The 6,862-nt window shown below is 45.9% G+C and overlaps 1 protein-coding gene across 1 annotated transcript in view; it reads right to left on the reverse strand.

Annotated features, from left to right (window-relative positions):
* The window catches only part of FRRS1L (ferric chelate reductase 1 like), a 19,106-nt gene extending 12,250 nt beyond the window's left edge, over positions 1-6,856 (reverse strand). Inside the window, exon 1 of the mRNA XM_024753693.1 lies at positions 6,728-6,856. The gene's annotated coding sequence lies outside the window, so the exon portion shown is untranslated. The remainder of the gene's footprint in view (positions 1-6,727) is intronic.
* Positions 6,857-6,862: the final 6 nt, after the last annotated feature.

Consider the following 6,862-nt stretch of genomic DNA (forward strand, 5'->3'; position numbering starts at 1 on the left):
TTTTTTTTTTTTTTTTTTTTTTTTTTTTTTTTTTTTTTGCGGTACGCGGGCCTCTCCCTGTCGTGGCCTCTCCCTTTGCGGAGCACAGGCTCCGGACGTGCAGGCTCAGCGGCCATGGCTCACGGGCCCAGCTGCTCCGTGGCATGTAGGATCTTCCTGGACTGGGGCACGAACCCGTGTCCCCTGCATCGGCAGGCGTACTCTCAACCACTGCGCCACCAGGGAAGCCCTGTATTAACTTTTTAATCTCTGCTATGTCTAGGGTTATTTCTCATTCCTAATATTATTTGTCTTCTCTCTTTTTCTCCTTATCAATCTTGCCAGAATCCTATTGTGAGAGTTAATTTTATGTGCCAACTTGGCTCGGCCAGGTGCCCAGATATGTGGTCAAACATTATTCTGGATGTTTCTGTGAGAGTGTTTTTGGATGAGATAAACATTTAACATTTTGTATCAGTGGACTCTGAGTAAAGCAGATTGCCCTCCATAATGTAGGTGGGCCTCATCCCCAGCTGGACAGAACAAAAAGACTGACCTTCCCCAGGCAAGAGTGAATTCTGTGGCAGGTGGCCTTCAGACTTGAACTATAACATCGGCTCTCTCCTGGGTCTCCAGCCTGCCAGCCCACCCTGCAGATTCTGGACTTGCCAACCTCCAAAACTGTGAGCCAACTCCTTAAAATAAACTTCTCTCTCTCTGTCTCTCATCTATATATACATACACATCCTATTGGTTGTGTCTCTCTAGATAACACTGATCTACTTCATTCATATTTTCAAAGAATCATTTCTGGCTTTTTTGATCCTCTTTACTGAATATTTGGTTTCTATTTCATTAAATTCTGCTACTTCATTATTTCTTTCCTCCTACTTTCCTCAGGGTTTTTCTTTCTCAAACTTCACAATTCTTTGGCACTTCTCCTTTTCTTCTATCAACGTTTAAGCCCAACAATCACTGCCTCCAGGGGTTTCTGCCTGGACATCCCACAAGCAAAACAATTCCAGACGCCCAACACTGAGCTTCTCCACCTCCCAAATGCCCTTCCTCCTATGTTTTCTATCTTAGTGAAGAATCCCACCACCCAACCCCAGTCTCCCAACCCAGAAACCCTAGATTCCTCCACCTGGAACATTTCCTCCGTCACCATTCCTTTCATTCCCACCCTGAAACATAAGCCTGCCTCTTGGCTATTGTACCGCCTCCTATCTGATTCCCCCACTTCCCTTCTAATTCTTCCACCAGCGCCAGGTTTCTAAAACAGAAATCAGATCTTGTCACAACGCCATTTGAAGACCTTTACTGGCCTCTCCCCACCCCCTCCTATCTCTCCTACACTCACTCGTCTTCCTTAGTCCTGAGATGCATGCGTCAGACACCCAGCCATGCCAGCTTCTGCTTTTCCCCTTAGCTTTGTCCATGCTCCCACGTTTTTCTTCTATTGAAGTATAAGTTGATTTAGAATGTTGTTGCTCCCACCTTTTTATTACTGGTTTTTGGTGGTTTTGTTTGTTCCTTTCCCTCCACTTTCCATTTTAGTGCTTTCTTTCTCTTTATCGAAAATTAAAATTTGGACGAAGACCAAATAATATTGGTTTGAGGCACAAAAACCTTTCTATTCTCCTTCCCTTTCCTTCTTCTCACATGTGCCCTGTAAACCCCTCCAATTAACTGTTCTGTTTTGGAGGATGAAAGCCATTTTTACCTCCCTTCAAGAGGCACTTATTGTCTTGGTTCATTTCTCCAGGTTCTCAACATGCCTTTGTTGTTTCCATTCTTGTCTAACACGCAGCCACTATCTGTTCCTCTTTTGCAATCCCTTGGGCCTGTTTTGCCATACTCCACTAGGTGGATAATGGCTTCTCGTATGCTATTTATTGCTTCTAATTAACTGCTTGGATCACAGCCCTCAGGTATTAATTTGGTACTTAATTCCTTGAAGTTTTAACCAGAAATTATCTGTTCAAATCTCTGAGAGCTACTGCATCAGCCTATTTCTCTTTCTGGACTGCCTGAATCGTTTCTGCTTATCAGAACCATATAATGAAGCAAAAATGTCAAGGGACTTTGTAAAATGGAACATTCCACCCACGTGGAGCCCGTTTAGCAAAGCTTTCATCATGGCACTCCACCACTCAGGAACCTGCAGTTCCCAACTGACTACCCCATCAATTCCAAGCCCCTCTTTTCAAGTTTGCCCATAAAAATGCCCCATCCCGCCTGTTCCACTGCATTTCCTAGCACATGTGTTTAGAAGAGAGGTCCACGGGGGCCCTCTCTTCTAAACATGCTGGACACCTCGCACCACCTTATCCATAAAGTCAATCAACAACAAACCCACCCGGTTCTCTGCTACTTTCTAGCTGTGTGACTTTAGCTACAATATTTAAACTTTCTGGGGGTCAGTTTCCTTAACTCCAAAGTGGGAATAGCAGTAGTATCTAAGTCAGAGTGTTGCTATAAAGATTAAAGTTAATATGGGTAAGGTACTTAGGACAGTGCCTGGCACACAGTAGGCACTTAATAAAAGTCAGCTCAAGTTAGTGTTATTATTGGGTTAGATTCATGGATATGAATTAGATGTAGATTATTTACCTTTCAATTATTTACCTTTTCTGTGATTTGTTTTGGTTTTATTCTCCTGCCCCCAAACTATATATATATGCTGTTTCTACTTTGTCACTGAACAAGGTGACACTATCTTTGTTCAAGCCCAAGTACTATAAATACTATAAATGAAATACTATACATGAAAAAAAAAGTGTGCATGTGCCTCTGTGTGTGAGTGGAGGGGGTGTCTTTTTATTCTCAGTACGTATATATGCACCACAAGGGGAAAAGCATCCCAAATGTTTATATGTATGGGGATGAGTTATGTATCCACATACAATACACAGTAGACGCAGGAAGAATATAGGCAGATGAAGGAACTCCTGCCCTTCCCCCCAAGCTCTGTTCTTCTCTCTACTGCCTTACTAGCTCTTTCCCAAGGTGGGAAAAATTGTGGTCAGAACTCAATGGTCAGAAACTCATTGACTGGGCCATGTTTTACAAGCGGTCAGACTACTATACCTTAAAGATAAGCAACCTTGAACGGTGTTCCTTGTTTCCTTCCAAGGTAGGGTATGGCCCAAGCGCAAGCCAGCTACCATCATCCAAGTGGCTGGTTGATGAGTCTCAGGGTTCGCTCCTCAGACCTGGTTTGTAAATCTTAGCAGCAAGGAAAAGGGAGCAGCAGGCTTCACTTAGGACTTAACCCTAAGCCAACACCCAACTCCATTTTTTTCAGAGAAACCTCAGAATAGGAGGTTTGCCCATAATCATGTGGTAATCTGTTTTATATTTCTACTGTTGTTCTGAATATATAGATTCTGGCTTTGAGAACCTCAAGGGTAAGAGGGTATGAGTGATAGGAGTCAAGCACCAAGAACCTATCCAAACTGTTAACCACAGAGAGCACAAAGGGTCACAGCACAGTTAGACAGTGTACTCTGGGAGAATATCTTGCCTAATGGCAGGGAATGGGGGGAGAAAAGCAGAGAAGCCCTCTGAAAGAGGCAGCAACTGAGCTGGGACTGTAAGGCTGAGTAGTGCAGGCTAAGACATTCTGAAATGAGAATGTCTTAGCCCGAGAATTCTGAAAACAAGCATCATTAAACCAAAATATAATTTAAATTAAAAAAAATGAACACGTTAGGGGGTGATGAGAAACATCGAATCAGCCAGTGTTCAGTCTGTGGCCTGGGGGTCTTGGGCAACCTGGACACTGGAGAAATGGTCTCTGGACAAGGTGGGTAATGGTCACTGGGCTCAACCAGAGTTTCAGGGAATTCTCCATGCCCACCCCATTATTCTAATTCCCTTTTTCTGATTTCATACTACTGGGCTACTTTTTCATTAAAAATTCAGTTTGTCGGCAACTTTGAACCTGAGAAGGGGGTACCCTGCATAAAGAAAACAGCCCAGTCACTAGAAAAAGACAACCCCACTTGTACTGATAGAAAGATAGAATTGTTTAAAGGTACTATTTCTACCTCTTCATTTGCCACTTCCTCCAAAATCAACTGGTCTCCCTCCTTCCTTCTCCACTGAACTCATCCCAGGAAAATCCACCCATTACCTCTCATTTCCTGAATCCATCCACGATTTTAACTCTTCACTGGGCCTCCCCATGGCATGGGACACTCTTCCTGATGCCTTTTTCCTTTGTCTCCTGGGTGGGAACCCATTCTGGGACATTTCCTCGTTCTGCTTCTCCATCTCTGGCAGTACCCTTTTAAGGCAGTGTCATTGATTATTTCTAAGGATCTTGGGAAAGTCTCTACTCAGGACCCACAAGGCTAAAGCCTAGGCCCAGGGTAATCTAGTAGATGTGCTTCCCCTGGGAGGCTCACCCCACAAACAACCCCACTAGCACCCACCAGATGGTTGTAGGATCAGCCTTTGAAGATAAGTGAAAGGATCAGAGAGAAGAGTAGAATGGGCAGTGAAAGCTCAGAGTGAGGGAAAGGAAGGAGTGAGAGATGGTTGTAAATGAAAGTTGGGTCAGACAGAAAATTCCAGATAAAGGAGTTTAAGCTTCCTCCAGGGAGTAGGTTGGAGCCATTGCAGATTTTTGAGGGTTAGAGCCAGGCTTCAGGTTGTATGTGCAGAATGGGTGAGAGTGCCAAGCAGTCAAACTAGAGATTTGTACACATATCACAGGCCCTGCTACCCCTGTAGGGTCACCTCACCTAAGTGCCCTCCCCCTTTTGTCTCACCAAAGTCTCTCACACTTCCTGGTTCAACTCTATAAAGCTTTCCTTTGGGCTGCAGCCCACCTGATGTCCATGTTCATAAAAGTGCCTGGACTGAAAAAAAAAAAAAAGTGCCTGGACTATACAACTAACTTCATTCTCTCTATATATACAAACTGACATAGAATCTGACTTTGTTCTCCATTTGTTAGATGCATGTGCCCAATGAGAATAAAATTTCTCATGTGCCACCTCTGAGTCACTTAGCAGTGTACTAGGCTGACTATGAACAGAATAACTACGTATTACATGCTTTCAAAAAGCGATGGATTTTGTACTATTTATTCTTTTATAGAGTGACAGATTCTACTTCTGCTTGTTGTTCCCCTACTCTGCCCCTGCATTCTTTCCTTCTCCCTGACCACATGGCTACCCAGCTAGAACACTCTACTTTTCAGCCTCCCTTGCAGCTAGGTCATGTAATTAGGTTCTTGCCAAAGAAATGTGAACCGCAGTGATTTGTGCAACCAGCCTAAAAGGTAATTGTTTGTCCTGAACTTCCTCTCTTTCTCCTTTCCTTAAGCTTGAACAAAGACGTGCAAGCAACCTGACTTCCACACAGATGAGGACAAAGCCTTAGAGGGTGGGGGAACAACATCAGGGAAAGAACCTAGGTCCTTGAATGACCTTGTGGAACAGAGCTGGACCACCTGCCCAGACCAGCCAGACTCAAGTGAAAGAAAAATAAACTATCTTATTTAAGCCACTGTATGTTGGGGTCCCTGTTTCAGCAGTTAAGCATCTACCCAACTAATGTATTTCCCCAAATCCATTTCTCCATATAATACAGTAAGTCCAGCTTTTGAATTGGGCATATTACTTCCCAGATAAAGGCTACATTTCCCAGCCTCCTCTGCACCTATGTGTGACCATATGACTAGGTTGTGGCTAATGAAGTGTAAGTAGAATTGTTACATGGGCCTTCTGAGCAATCTCCTTATAAAGCAGTCAGTGACCTTCGACTGCCTACTTCTAGATTTCTTTACCTGACAGAGGAACTTCTATCTTATTTAAGCTACTGTTTGTTTGTTGTAGGTAACTAAACCTAATCTTAAGTAACAGATACATCCAGCGTCATATCATCTGCTGGGACACACAACATTTCAAAGCCCAACTTGATTCTTGGATATTCCTCTTAGCAGAAGAAAAGGAAAATCACTTTCCAAATTGCAGAAGTAAGAAGCCAGTTTCCATTCCTTCTGAAGAAAATCAGCTTGGCTTTTGTGCTCACTGAAACACTGCCTCTACAGGGAGGTCATTGAGGGACAAACACCCTGTCTCTGGGCCCACCAGGCCCCAACAATGGTGGCTCACACTAGGGATGCATGACATGTGGGAAGACAGTAAAGAAGTGGGATGGAAGTGGGGAAAGAGATGTGACCCGGCTCTCATGGGCAGGGCAGTGAGCACGAACAGAACGCTGAGCTTGGGACACTAGCCACTGCAAATTTAGGTCCATACAGACAGGGAGGAAATAAGGCAACATCTCTCTTTAAATTGGGATTTCTGCTTCCCACCAGCTGCTCTTATCTCACACACCCTAGGCCAGATGGCAGTCTCCTCCCTTACCACCCTCTACCCCAATCCCTGACAGAGACAGAGAGTGGAGGCCAGATGCTGAAAACCGGGGGAGCCTAGACTCAGCCCCACCTGTCCGCAGCTTCGCAGGACTTGGCTGACCACCTGCCTCTCCCGGCCTCAGTCTCCCCACCTGTAAAGCCAGCAGCGGGTGGAAGGCGCTGACAGCTCTTGAGACCACTTGTCCAGGCGGATGGGTAGTGGGAGCCACGCGCTCCCCGTCCGGGCCTCGGCCGTGCCGGCGCTGCCTCCATTCGCATCCTAACCAATTGCCCGCCCCCGCCCCCGCTCCTGCCGCCTCCGGTCCCCGTCCCGGGTCTCCGCTCCCGCAGCCCCTCATCCTCCCGCAGCCTCACCCTCCTCGGACAGGTAGCGTAGGTCGTAGAACTCCCCCGCGAAGGTGCCGTAGGAGGAGTCGTGGCGCGGCACCGCCTCGTCGGAACCCGAGTCCCCTCGCGCGCGGCCCCGGGGCCCCCGGCCCCCGGCGCCCG

The sequence above is a fragment of the Neophocaena asiaeorientalis genome, unplaced genomic scaffold (genome assembly GCF_003031525.2).
Source record: "Neophocaena asiaeorientalis asiaeorientalis breed wild unplaced genomic scaffold, Neophocaena_asiaeorientalis_V1.1 scaffold342, whole genome shotgun sequence".
NCBI classification, from domain to species: Eukaryota; Metazoa; Chordata; class Mammalia; order Artiodactyla; family Phocoenidae; genus Neophocaena; species Neophocaena asiaeorientalis.